This window comes from Dermochelys coriacea, chromosome 21, assembly GCF_009764565.3.
Source record: "Dermochelys coriacea isolate rDerCor1 chromosome 21, rDerCor1.pri.v4, whole genome shotgun sequence".
Taxonomy (NCBI): domain Eukaryota; kingdom Metazoa; phylum Chordata; order Testudines; family Dermochelyidae; genus Dermochelys; species Dermochelys coriacea.
The window spans coordinates 90,366-104,903 of record NC_050088.1 but is presented as its reverse complement, the minus strand read 5'-3'; the positions used below and the strand labels follow the sequence as shown (position 1 = coordinate 104,903).

Sequence of the window (14,538 nt, the reverse complement as noted above, 5' to 3'; positions counted from 1 at the left end):
TGATTCTGAGTCGTGTAGCCTATAGGACTAACCTAATTGCTTGTATAGATATTTTTTTTTTTGTATACATTTAAGTATTTGGTTTATTGTAATAGGTTTAGAGATTTATATTGAAGTAAGCTTGGCTGTAACGCAAGAGACCTAAAGGCCATATCCTGTATGTAAAGCTAAGGAAAGTTAACACATCTATATTAAGATCATTTACCCAGAAAAATAAAGTTAACCTATATCTTGTTACCTAAGTAAATAAGTATTCACACATATGTCTATAACCTTCTATCTAGACCAACAGATAATGAAGAATGGCATTGAGGTTTTTTTTTAACGTGGTACCCACAGACTTAACAGGAACATCACAAGGAAACTTAACGTGTGTGAATACGTGTCATCAATACGCACAATTGTGGGTGAGGAATAAAATTTGGGCATAAGAGGAAGGATTTTCGGCACTTGTGCCCTATAAAAGAGGTGACCCACCTCGCTAGACCACTTCACTTCACTCCCTCCCCCCCACTCAACATGCTATAAAAACTTCAGGGCCCAGCTGGGGTAGGGGGGCGGCTCTGGGGTTCTGCCCTGAGGAGTGGGGAGCACTGGGGCTCCTGGCTTTTGCCCCGTGGGAGGCGTGGGGGCTCTGTGCTTTAGCTGCGGGGTCCTGCAGACCCCCTGAAACCAGCTCACACACCCCCAGGAGTCAGGCTGCCCTATACGCTATTGCATTAATGTTTGTACAAGGTGTGACGCTAGCAGAGCAGCTTATGTCAAAGTGTGTTCAGGCCAATTGATGTGTGTATTGGTATAGATCAAAGCGATTGTTAAATGTTTAAATGTATTAGGTGTTTAAACCTCCTGAAAACTAGTGGAATGTTATTTTCTCTGTTTTCACTTATCTGTATCCTGTTACAATGTAATAGCAAAGAGTTGCATTGTGTATACCCCGTAACGAAATAACCCATCAAACGAGAATGAAGGTTTGTGGAATGCAAATGAAAAGATTAATTTCAAAACAAGTGGTGGTAAGAAGCAGGATTCCTGGGCGAGGGGTAGGAGGGTGTGATTTGAACTGTTGTTGCACAGGGTGGGAATGGGGAACTGGGCTCTGGCTTAAAGTGGTGTCAGGCTAAGAGGGGCTGGGTTCAGAGCTGAAGGTTAGGGTTGGGGTGAGGACTGGGCTACAGTTTTGGTTCAGGGGTTTAGAGGTAGGGACCAGGTTATAGGGTAAGGGTTCCAGTTGGGTTCCGGGTAGGGGGTGGGGTTTAGATTTTGGGGGGAGGGTTTGGTCAGCAGCAGCACAGAAGTGCAGGTGTCAATGGGGTGCCAACCAATAGTGGTAAGTAGGGGGTCTTTTAGGTCTTTTTAGTGTCAGTAGCGCCCTAGGGAGGGGGTAGGGTCACGTTTACAACAGGGGGCTAAAGTGTTGGGGAAGGGGGTGGAAATTGACCCATCACACTTTGCACTTCCCACATGGACACGCACAATAGACGCACGCGTGGACGCGCACACAACACATCACACACGACACCGACACATGGCGCACACAATATCACACACGATACACAAAACGGCCCACACGACACACAGCACATCACACACATGACATGTCGCACGTGGAACACAGCACGTCGCATGTCACACACAACACATCGCACATTGCATGTCACACACAACATGTCACACGTTGCATATCATACACACACAACACGTTGCACATACAGCATATCGTACATCACAAGTATAACGTCATGCACAACACATCACACTTTGCACACGCAACTCATCACACGCAACTCATCACACGCAACACAACACACAAAAATCACACACTATACCGACACACACACAATACGACACACAAAACGCCACACAACACGATGCACATGACACACAACACGACACACCACACTTCTCTCGCACACACAGAACACGACACACAAGATGTCACATAAACATGTCTCACACACAACACAACACACAACACGTAACATACAAACAATACGACACAACGGCACACACGACACAGAACATGTCACACAACATGCAACATATGACACACAAACACATGCAAGACAGCACAACGCATCACACGACATGTTGCATGTGGCACACACAGCACTTCGCCCGTCACACATCGCACGTCACGCACATGTTGCATGTCGCGCACACAATGCGGCACACGTCACGTACAACACATTGCATGTCACACAACGCGTCGCACGTCGCACATTACAGACAATGACATCACACATTGCATGTCGCACACAATGCGTTGCACGCATAACGTTGCACACACGTCACACACACAACAATACACAACCCGTCACACACACAGAACATGTCACATGACACACAAAATGGAAGACACCACACACAACACGACACACACACACGCCATGCAAGGAAACACACCACAACACCGACACACAAACTCACAACAGGACACACACAACATGACATTGACACACACAACACGTCGCACGTGGAGCACAGAGCACATCGCACGCTGCACAAGTCCCACTTTGCAATTTTGCACGCACACGTCACACACACACACACAATGGCACATAACACATCACACACACAACACACAGCACGTCACACACATAACATGACACGATGCGATTTGTCTCACGCGACAGACGGCACACGACATGCACGCGACAAGTCACACACGACACAGATGACACACAAAACATCAAACACCACAACACACAACGCTGACACACACAACACAATACACAACATCACATAAGTCGCACAAAACAGCAGACAACAAACAAAACATCACGCATACAACAGACAACACCGACACACACACACATACAACATACAGTACATTGCGTGTCATACATCATGCACAACACATCACATGTTGCATCACACATACAACACACATAGCACGTCATGTGTCGCACGCCGCACGTCAGACACAACACGTTGCATGTCAAAAGCATTGCGCACACACAGCATGTTGCAGGTCACGCACAACACGTCACATGAAACACAAAACGGTACACCACACAGACGCACACATCACACACAACACACGTCACACACCGACACACGCATGACAGATGACACCGAGACACCCGCACGACAGATGACACCGACGCACATGGCACGTCGCAAATGGCACACACAACACATCATATGTTGCATGTCACACAACGCGTATCACAGCTTGCATGTCACGCACATGTCGCATGAAACACAAAACATCACACGACCCCACCCGTCACACACACACACACACACACACACACACACACGATACTGACACTGACACACACAACACAACAGATGACACGACACCGCACGTGACACCAACAGACGACATACACGACACGACAGATGACACGACACTGCACGTGACACTGACGGACGACACAAACCACACGACAAACAAGACGACACCGCACGTGACACTGACACGACACACACCACACGACGGATGACACTGCATGTGCGCATGATATACACCACGCGACAGACACCGCACGTGACACACGACACCGACATGCACATGACACGACAGACAACACCGCATGTGACACATGACACCGATACACACGACACATGACATAACATGACACCGACACACACGACACGACACCGCATGTGACACATGACACGAATACACATGACACAACACATGACACCGCACGTGACACACGACATGACACGACACACAACAGTGCATGTGACACACACATGACATGACACTGACACACACACACACGACCCGACACACACACACACTACACCGCATGTGATACAGGCACGTGACAGACATACACACATACACACGACACCGCACCGCACGTGACACATATACAGACGACACACACACACACGACACCGCACCGCACGTGACACATATACAGACGACACACACACACACGACACCGCACCGCACGTGACACACATACAGACGACACACACACACACGACACCGCACCGCACGTGACACACATACAGACGACACACACACACACGACACCGCACCGCACGTGACACCTCACACAACACACAAAACAGCACACAACACAACACACATCACACAAGCCACACACAGCGCGCATTGCACGTGAGGTCTCAGGAGCCATGGAGAAGTAGAAGGGGATGAAAATCGTGCAGGGCAGCGGGTGCGAGAGTGGAGCGGTGACTGTCACTGTTAACTCGGTCTCTGTTCATGGGGAGGAGCCCATGTAGATGGGATGGAAGAGTGAGGCAGGGCTGAGGGCAAGATTTCCAGCACCAATCGAGCTTTGTGTAGTGATGGCTCATGCTTGGCTTTTGCAGCTGGGCTTCCAGAGGAAGTTTCCAGGAGCCCTAGCCGGAGTAGAAGTGGACATGAGCAGACTGGACATCCTTCTAAAGAGACGGGAAGAGTCGTCAGCTTTCTGTCTCCCGCATAACTGGTTGTGAGTAAGCAGTCAGTGCTTTGAATTTCTCATCTGTGCTCGCTGTAGTGGGCTTTAGAGGCCATATGCTTCCTCGTCGGGTACGGGGCTCTCTGATATTAAGGCTGGGAAAGGGCCAGAGTCTGCTGTGCAGCGTGACTATGTGGAGTGCCATTGCAAGGGGTGCTTTTTCTTAGTAATGCTAAAGGTGTAATGGGAAGAGGGTTGCGGGCGGAGCCCTGCCATGTGGTAGAGGCGAAAAGAAGAGCCTACGAGATGTTGCCGACTGAGATGCTTGTTTGTTTCCCTTTTTGCTGGGTTTAGTACCAAGGAAAAAGAAGTTAAGCATCAGAATCTACTGCCCTCATGCGATGGAAAGTGAGTGAGAGCAGTGAGCCTGTGATCATTGTTGACGCCAGGCAAGAGCTGTCCATCTCGGAGCTGAGCAACCGCCACTGTCAGTGAGATCAATGTCTGGTTTGGTGATGGCTCTGCTCACGCCCCACATGAGTCCAGGCAGGGAAGCCCTGTAAAATAGGATTGGGTTTGTAAGGAAAGGTTTCTGACTAGCTGTGGTTACGAGGGAGAACAGATCCCTATTTTCAGAGGCTGCTCATTTCTCTGGTCAGAAATGGTGTCTCCTCCGCAGCAGAAGGTTGGATCCAGGAGGATGACTCCAGGAAAGGAGTTCCTTGTCTTCCTTGCATCTTTTTCTCTTTGTCTCTTTCTCTTCTCTACTGTGTTGGCCAATTCTCTCTCTCCTCTCCTCACCTTACCTTTTCTTGTGTTGTCTCCCTTCATAAGACATGGGCAGGCTTGCTAGGTGTGTATCCCCACAGGCTAGGTCTTGGAAGCCACGGAGAAGTAGGAACGGAGAAAAATCATGTGTAGTGTGGGCACTAAAGTCAAGCAGTGACGGTTGGTGTGAACTCAGTCTCTGCTCATTGAGTCAGCCAGATGTAGATGGGATTGGAGAGGGAGGCCAGGATGAGAGCCAGATTCCCAGTACCAATAGAGCTCAGTGTACTGATGGCTTATGCTTGGCTTTTGCAGCTGTTCTCGCATAGGAATTGTGCAGGAGCCCTAGCCACAGGAGAAATGGCAGAGGTAAACCTCAGCAGCTTCGACATCCTTCTAAGGAGACATAAACAGTCCTCATGTTTCTGCCTTCTGCATAACTGGCTGTGAGGTCAGTGCTTTCAGTTCCTTGTCTGTACTCGCTATAGTACTCTTCACAGGCCGTGGACTTCCTTGTTGAGTACGAGGCTCTGGGATTAAGGCTGAGGAAGGGACCAGAGTCTCCTGAGCAAAGTGACTTTTTGGGTGCCGTTACAATGGGCGCCTTCTAGTTGCAGTTGTAAAGTAGTAACGAGAGATGGGTTGAGGGCGGAGCCGTGGGATATGGGAGATGTGAAATGAAGAGACTAGGCGACACTGCAGACAAAGATGCTAATTTTTTTTTTGTTTCCCCCCGCCCGCTGCTGGGTTTAGTACCAAGGAAAAAGAAGTCCAGCCTCAGAGTCTACTGCCCTCATGAGATGGACAGTGAGTGAGAGCAGCGAGCATGTGACCATTGTTGATGCCAGGCAAGAGCCCTCCATCTAGGAGCCGAGGAGATGCCAGTCTTGCTGAGATAAGTGTTTGGTTTGGTGAGGGCTCTGCTCAGGCCCCACCTGAGTCCAGGTAGGGAAGCCCCGTAAGGTAAGGGCTGGGTTTGTAAGGAAAGGTTCCTGGTCAGCTGTGGTTACGAGGGAGGAAAGGTCCCCATTTTCAGAGGCTGCTTTTTTCTCTAGTTAAGAACGGTGTGTCCTTTGCAGCAGAAGGTTGGATCCAAGAGGATGACTCCAGATGGTGAGTTGCTTGCCTTGCTCTCATGTTGCTCTGTCTTCTCTGGTGTGTTGGCCAACTCTGTTTTTCTCTTCTCTCCTTGTGCCGTCTCACTTCATAGGACACGGGTAGGTGTGCATTCCCACAAATGAGGTGTCGGGAGCCGTGGAGAAGTAGGAGCGGACGAAAATCATGCAGGGCAGTGTGTGCGAGCATGGAGCACTGATTGTCGGTGTTAACTCGATCTCTGTTCATTGAGCGGGGCCAATGCCTGGATGAGGGCAAGATTTCCAGAACTAATTGAGCTTTGTATAATGATAGCTCATGGTCTGCTTTTGCAGTTACTCTCGCAGAGGAATTGTCCAGGAGCCCTAGCCAGAGGAGAAATGGCCGAGGTGTACCTAAGCAGCTTGGACATCCGTCTAAGCATACATGAAGAGTCGTCAGCTTTCTGTCTTTAAGTGTCTTTCTGTCCACTTAACTGGCTGTGAGTAAGCGGTCAGGGCTTTGAATTCCTCATCTGTGCTTGCTGCAATATTCTTCAGAGGCCGTGTGCTTCCTCTTTGGGTATGGGGCTCTGTGAGAGATTATGGCTGATGAGGGGCCAGAGTCTGCTGTGCAGAGTGATTATTTCGGGTGCCATTGCAAGGGATGCATTAGCTGTAGTACTAAAGGCATAAAGGGGGAGAGGGTTGGGGCGGAACGCCACGGTGCGGGAGAGGAGAAAAGAATAGCCTACGCGATGTTGCCCACTTAGATGGTAACTTATTTGTTTTTCCTCCTTGGGCTGGGTTTAGTACAAAGAGTTTACTCCCCTCATCGGATGGAAAGCGAGCGAGAGCAGTGAGCCCACGAGCATTGTTGATGCAAGCCAGAAGCGTCCAGTTGGCAGTGGAGCAGTCACTAATGTCAGTGAGATAAGTGTCTGGTTTGGTTAAGGCTTTGCTCACGGCCTGCCTGGCTCCAGGTAGGGACGCCCGGTTAGCTGGGGCTGGGTTTGTAAGAAATGGTTCCTGATCAGCTGTGATTACGAGAGAGACAAGGTCCCCATTTTCAGGGTCTGCTCATTTCTCTGTCCAAGAACGGTGTCTCCTCTGCAGCAGAAGGTTGCACCTAGGAGGATGACTTTAGCTGGTGAGTTGCTTGCCTTCCTCCCATGTTTTTCTGTCTTCTCTAGTGTGTTGGCCAACTTTTTCTCTCTCTCTCCTCTCCTGGTGCCGTCTCCCTTTGTAGGACAGGGTACATGTGCGTTCCAAGAGGTGAGGTCTCGGGAGCCATGGAGAAGTCGGAGCAGATGAAAATCATGCAGGGCAGTAGAAAGGCTGCTGAAAGTACCTGAAGAGACAAAGGAACTGAGAAGGGGAAGTCCAGGGCTGAGTCCAGACTAAGACAGGAGTCTAGTCTGTAAAGAGAAACACCTGGAAGTCTAAGCTGCAGAAACTCTTCAACTTGCCTAAAGATATATAGGATGAGAAAGTACTTCTTGAATCCAGTCTCTTTAAGATCATAGGCTTAGTATGTGTGTGTATTTGTATTTGCTTAGTAATCTGCCTTCTTCTGTTTGCTATCCCTTATAATCACTTTAACTATAAAAGGTAGATTTTAACTATTTTTTGATTATTATTATTATTATTATTATTATTAAACCCAGGTTGGGCAACTTTGAATGGGGGAGGGGGAGGTCAAGAAGTTGTGCATATCTTCCTCCACATTGAATTTATGAGCTTAGGTTGTATAGAGTTTGCCACAACTCAAGACAGTATTATTTTGGGTGTACTTTCCAGAGGGGAACTGCATTTGAGTGCTGGGTGATTTCCTAGCAGAGTCTTCTTGTAGAGAGCTGTTTACAGACTCCGTTTTGATTCTACAGGGGCTGCGTTCCTACTTAGGCTCTCCAGCCTCTGACAGCACACGCATGTAAGTCAGCAAAACGGAGAGGGAGCAGTCAGGCTCAGTGAAATCCCAGTACATCAGGTGGCATCCCAGCATGGGGATCAAACCTGTCCCCAGGTGGGGCCCCTGATAGAAGACGTCTGCATCTAACTGGGGCACGATAAATGTGGGGGAATCCCTTATTGCCCTCTCAAGGAATTGTCAGGTGCTATGGAATCTTCCTGAAGTCCAGTAACTTTGTGGAGAGCAACTTGACTGTAACAAGAGATGCTTAGTCCTCAAGTGTCTTTTCCTTCTGTATCACTGGGTGAGCTTCCTGGTCATGCCAGTCCAGTCCTCCTCTCTAAAGCAGGCCACACTGGGCAGAGGATGTGAGCAGGGGTCTGAGAGAAGCCCTCGGCCTGTGTCTCCACTCACCAGGTAGCACCATCCACGGCATGTGGAGGGTCCAGGACTCTGCACAGCACTCGGGACTGACCTGCTACAGCTCAGGCTCCTGGGTTCTAACCCCTGAGCTCACTGCCCCCAGAGGGCTCTCTTTGTATGTTACCCCAACTGGCTACCGGGTGTCACTCCTGCTCCAAGACAGACACCCTCCTGCATTGCTCCAAATGGCCACCCAATGTCACAGCAGTGCTGTGAGAGAAAGGTTTTGTGCATTACTCTGACGGGTCACCGTGTGTTACCATTGCTCTGATAGAAATGCTTTGTGAATAACCGGGATTCAGCACGCATCCTCACTGTCCCTTCATAAAAGAAATGGTTTGTAAATTAGTGGATTGGCCACGCAATGTCACTGTTCCTCTATGAAGGAAATGCTTTATGTATTACCCAGAGTGGCCACCTAGTGTCACTGTTGCATCGTGAGGGAATTTGTTTGTGCATTACCCTGAGTGGCCACCCAGTGTCAATGTTGCTCCACGAGGGAAATCCTTTGTGCGTTCGTCCAAGTGGCCATCCGGTGTCACTGTTCCTCCATGAGGGAAATTTTCTGCATTACCCTGAGTGGCCATGCAGTGTCACTGCTGGTCCAGGAGGGAAATGCTTTGTGTATTACTCCAAGTGGCAACCCGATATCGCTGTTGTTCCATGAGTTAAATAGTTTGTGCATAACTCTGAGTGGCCACCCAGTGTCACTATTGCTCTGTGAGGGAAATTATTTCTGCATTACCCTGAGGGGCCATCCAGTGCCACTCTTACTCCAAGAGCGAAATGACCTGTGCATTAGCCTGAGTGACCACTAGTGTCATTGTTGCTCCGTGAGGGAAATTGTGCATTACCCTGGTGGCCACACAGTGTCATTGTTGGTCCAGGAGGGAAATGCTTTGTGCATTATCCTGAGTAGGCACCCAGTGTCACTATTGCTCCATGAGGGAAATGGTTTGTGCATTATGCTGAGTGGCCACCGAGTGTCATTGTTGCTCCATGGGGAAATGGTTTGTGTATTACCCTGAGGGGCCACCCAGTGTCACCGTTGCTCCATGAGAGAAATGCTTTGTGCAATACCCTGAGGGGCCACCCAGTGCCACTATTGCTGCGTGAGGGAAATGCTTTCTGCTTTTTGCATAACCCGGAGTGGCCACCCAGTGTCAGTGTTGTTCCACGAGGGAAATTTTTTTTGCATTTCCCTGAGTGGCCACGCAGTGTCACTGTTGGTCCAGGAGGGAAATGCTTTGTGGCTTACCCTGAGTGGCAACTCAGCATAACTGTTCCTCTAGGAGGGAAATACTTTGTGTATTACCAAGAGTGGCTACCTAGTGTCACTGTTGCTCGTGAGGGAAATGGTTTGTGCATTATCTGGATTGGCCACCTGGTGTCACTGTTGCTCCATGACGGAAATGGTTTGTGTAGAACCCTGAGTGCCCACCCGGCGTCACTGTTGCTCCCTGAGGGGAATGCTTAGTGTATTACCCTGAGTGGTCACCGAGTATCACTGGTTTCAGAGTAGCAGCCGTGTTAGTCTGTATTCGCAAAAAGAAAAGGAGTACTTGTGGCACCTTAGAGACTAACAAATTTATTAGAGCATAAGCTTTCGTGAGCTACAGCTCACTTCATCGGATGCATCCGATGAAGTGAGCTGTAGCTCACGAAAGCTTATGCTCTAATAAATTTGTTAGTCTCTAAGGTGCCACAAGTACTCCTTTTCTTTTTGCGAGTATCACTGTTGCTCCATGAGGGACATGCTTTGTGCAATACCTGGATTAGCCACCGAATGTCACTGTTGCTCCATGAGTGAAATTGTGTATTTCCCTGAGTGGCCACCTAGTGTCATACACACAACGCATCGCACACACAGCAGGCCGCGCGTCACGCACAAGTCACACTTCACACGCAGAACACGTCAGACACACAATACGTCAACCGATACACAAAATAGCGCAAAACCTGACACACAAATCACACACAACAGACCACACCGACGCACCCACAACAGATCACACACGACACACACAACGGCATAGAACATGACACACAAAAATCACACACAACACGCACGACACCGACAGCCCCACCACACACGACACGTCGCACGTCACGCACAACACGTTGCATGTGACACACACCACCTCACACGTTGCATGTCACACACACTACACGTCGTACGACACACCAAACGGCACACGACATGACGCACAAAAATGACACATAGCACATAATATCCACACACACAGGGAACATGACACAACACATCACATATACACAAACACGTCACACAGACGCTAGATGACACTCAACACATGGACAAGACGCCACACACACACTCTACACAGCCCTCGAGACAACACAAACACACAACACGTCGGACACACACACAACAGGACATACAGAAAGACACACAAGCCAGCATCCACACACAACACGACCCAGAAGACGGGGGCCGGGCTCTCGTTGGGGGGGATAAAAAGATCCCCCAACCCTAACCCCTTCCTGTTCCGGGGTTCTGCCCCCGGCTTCGCCCTCGCTTCCGCACCCCGGATTTGGCCGCTCCCCTGTCCGCGCTTCCAGTTGTTCGCCCCCGGCCCAAACTCCGGCTCCCGCCCCCGCGCAGGTGAGTTTCGGGCCAAGCCACAGCGGCTTGAGCAGCTACTACTGAGCATGCGCCTTCCGTGTTCAATGCGCATGCTCAGTCCAAGCCAGCGCGCGCACGGGGGCCTATTGCTGCCGAACCCGCCTCACGGGTCCAACCCTCTGTCACCTTGTCCGACGGGCCAGGCACAGGGGCGGAGCGGGGCGGGTCTGTATTTAGGGGTGGGTCTCGACGGGCTGGGCCTGAGAGTTCGACAGGGCCCAGGGCAGGCTAGGAGATGCATTTCCGGACGCACCTGAGGCCGGAAATGACGTTGCCCCAACCGACGGACGGAGGCCGATAACGGTGCGCGTGAGGGCTACCCGCTCGCTGATTGGCGGAGAGATCTCGGGGGTAGCCGCGCGGACAAAGACTTCCGGAGCCAGGGATTGGGGAGGGGCAGATGGTGTGAAAAGGGCGGTCAGGCGGGGGAGAAGGAAAATCTGCCGGGGGTGTCAGACGGGGCGTGGAAAACTGTGAATCCCTCCGATCACATGGGGAGCGAGGGGGGCGGGAGCGGGAGCAGGAGCAGGAGCAGGTTCGATCCCCCGCTGCAATGATCCGTTTAAAAGGAATCTGGCCTCCTCCTGCCTAAGCCACGTTTCTGGTCTCGCTGAAACGCGTGTTAATCCGGAGTCATTGCAAGGCAGAACAGGGAGTGACTCCAAATTAACATGGAGGGCAGATAAAATCAGGGTGTGTCCCTGTGGGGAGGGGTTTCAGTTGTTGCTAAAGGGGGGAAAGTTACTTAGTTTCTCTCTTTCTCTGCTCAGGATATGCTGCTGCCTCGACTGTGATCTGGGAGTCCAGGCTGAGCAGCCGCTGCTCCTTCAGCGGGATCGGGGCTGGGGAGTGACTGTGAGTAAAGCTTCCTCTGTGCCCAGCCAAGGTGAGGATTTTCTCCAGCTGTAATTAGACCCATCGGTCAACCCAAGGCTCTGCCCACATCAACATCTGAGCCAGAGACTCCAAGTGATTGATAGAGACCTCAGGGAACGTGCGGGGAATGGGCATGAAAGTGACTCTGCACAAACAGCCCCTTCTCACCCCATGTCTCTTCTCCCCTCAGCAATTGCAGGAGCCTCGATCCAGCCATAGGAGAGCAAACCCCCAGGATTGGCTGCCAGCCAGAGCCAGGGGAAGGGAGGCAGAAGGAGAAAAAGGAGAGAGAGAGAGACTGGAAAGGGCAGTGGGAGAAATAATTGGGGGGAGAGATTCCCAGATTTCTGACCGGCCCATGCACGCTTATTGCCGCATCCCTGGACAGATTCACTTTGCTATGAACAAGGTGAGATGCAGGGGGAGGAAAAGCCAGCTCCTGACTCTCCCTGTACCCCCTGCTGTAGGAGTGTGCTGCCCTGGGGACAATGTCAGGGGGAATCCCCTAATGTCGCTCCTTTTGTTCAGCTCTTCTCTCCCATTTGGTTCCCAGACTTTGTTACTGGGAGGGTTTCAAAATGTCTCGGTGGTTTAGTGCTAATGGGAGGGGCCGATCAGTGCTGTAATCAAGTGACCAAACATTTCCCCAGCATAGAATCGTAGAACGGTAGGGCTCGAATGAACCATGAGAGGGCATGTAGACCAGACCCCAGCACTGTGGTGTTTGTCCAGCCTGTCCTTAAAAACCTCTAATAATGGGGATTCCACCGCCTCTCTTGCTAATCTATTCCAGTGCTTAATTAGGTTTTTTCACAATTGAGTCACGTTGTTGACTCAGATTCAGTTTGTGATCCACTATAATCCCTGATCGTTTTCAGTAGTACTACCTCATAACAGCCATTCCCCACTTCGTAGTTGTGCATTTGGTTTTCCTTCCCTAAGTCTAGTACTTTGCACTCATCTTTATTGAATTTCATCTCATTCGTTCAGCCCACTTCTCCAATTTGTAAATGTTAACTTGATTCTAATCTTGTCCTCCAATGTGCTTGCAACCCTTTGCAACTGCTATTATCTGCATATTTAGACAGCTGCTCTCCAGTCAGTTATCCAAGTAATTAGTGAAAATATTGAATATATCAGATCCAGGACTGGCCCCTGGGCACCCCATTCTATACATTCTCCCAGTTTGACAGTGAACAACTAATTACTGTCTCTGAGTACAGCTTTCAACAACATTTTCACCCATTTTATAGCACTTTCATGTACACCACATTTCCCTTGTTCACTATGAGAATGTCATGGGGGCCTGTGTCAAAAGCCTGACTAAAATCGAGATATGTCTTGTCTACAGTGTCCAGTATCCCTGTGAAAGCAGAACATTAGATTGACTTGGCATTATTTGTTTTTTGCAAATCCATGCTGACTATAACTTATCACCTTACTGTCCTCTAGGTGCTTACAAATTGATGGTTTAATAATTTGTTCATTCCAGGTATCTGAGTAAGACTTGGCTTTATTCCCCAGTCCACTTTGTTCCCCTTTTTAAAAGATGGGTACTCTGTTTGCCCTTCTCCAGTCTTCACTGTTCTCCAGGGGTTCGCAAAGATAATTGGTAATGGTTCCGAGATTGCTTCAGCTAATTCCTTGAGCCCCTAAGGTGAATTTTATGGCTGACTTTAACATATCTAATGTATACATATTTTTAACCTGTTCTTTCCCTGTTATGGTTTCCGTTTCTTCCTCCTCTTGATTAATAATAATTAAGACCTTACCTGAATCACAGGATGATCTTCAAATAATTGCAGCTGAGTTAAAAAGGAGACATGGAAAATTGCAGAAAAGTAATAATGGACCTTTTATTAATTGCTGTAATTTGGAAAAGCCACAGCAGACCTATATGTTCAAGAAAAATCTGCTGGAATAATATAAATACTCAGCTATTACATTATGCCTGTGAATTTTTTTGGTAACATCTGTAATCGAGTGACCAGAGAGATTGAAGTGTTCTCCAACTGGTTTTTGAATGTTATAATTCTTGATGTCTGATTTGTGTCCATTTATTCTTTTACATAGAGACTGTCCAGTTTGACCAATGTACATGGCAGAGGGGCATTGCTGGCACATATCACATGGGTAGATATGCAGGTGAACGAGCCTCTGATATTGTGGCTGATGTGATTAGGCCCTCTGATGGTGTCCCCTGAATAGATATGTGGACGCAGTTACAGTGTGTATGGTAACACCCATTGTCTCATGTTCTCTATGTATATAAATCTCCCCACTGTATTTTCCACTGAATGCATCCGATGAAGTGAGCTGTAGCTCAGAAAAGCTTATGCTCAAATAAATAAATGTTAGTCTCTAAGGTGCCACAAGTACTCCTTTTCTTTTTGCGAATACAGACTAACATGGCTGCTACTCTGAAACCTGTCATTATGCAAGGCACTGAATTTAGCTGTATGGAGTGGAAAT

At 49.2% G+C, this 14,538-nt stretch overlaps 1 protein-coding gene, 2 long non-coding RNA genes and 1 pseudogene across 2 annotated transcripts in view; 3 read left to right on the top strand and 1 right to left on the bottom strand.

The window, feature by feature from the left end:
* LOC122457161 overlaps positions 1-7,579 on the top strand; it is a 29,877-nt gene extending 22,298 nt beyond the window's left edge. The window contains exon 3 of the long non-coding RNA XR_006276548.1: positions 7,485-7,579. This is a non-coding gene — a long non-coding RNA (uncharacterized LOC122457161). The remainder of the gene's footprint in view (positions 1-7,484) is intronic.
* The window catches only part of LOC119846469 (zinc finger protein 2-like), a 94,044-nt gene that overhangs the window by 25,241 nt on the left and 54,265 nt on the right, over positions 1-14,538 (top strand).
* Positions 63-13,308, bottom strand: LOC122457163. Its single transcript, XR_006276550.1, has 3 exons — positions 13,298-13,308; positions 10,879-10,883; positions 63-503 (listed from the first exon to the last, which is right to left on the bottom strand). It is a non-coding gene; the product is annotated as an uncharacterized LOC122457163 (long non-coding RNA).
* Positions 11,667-14,538, top strand: part of LOC119846229 — a 68,447-nt pseudogene continuing 65,575 nt past the window's right edge.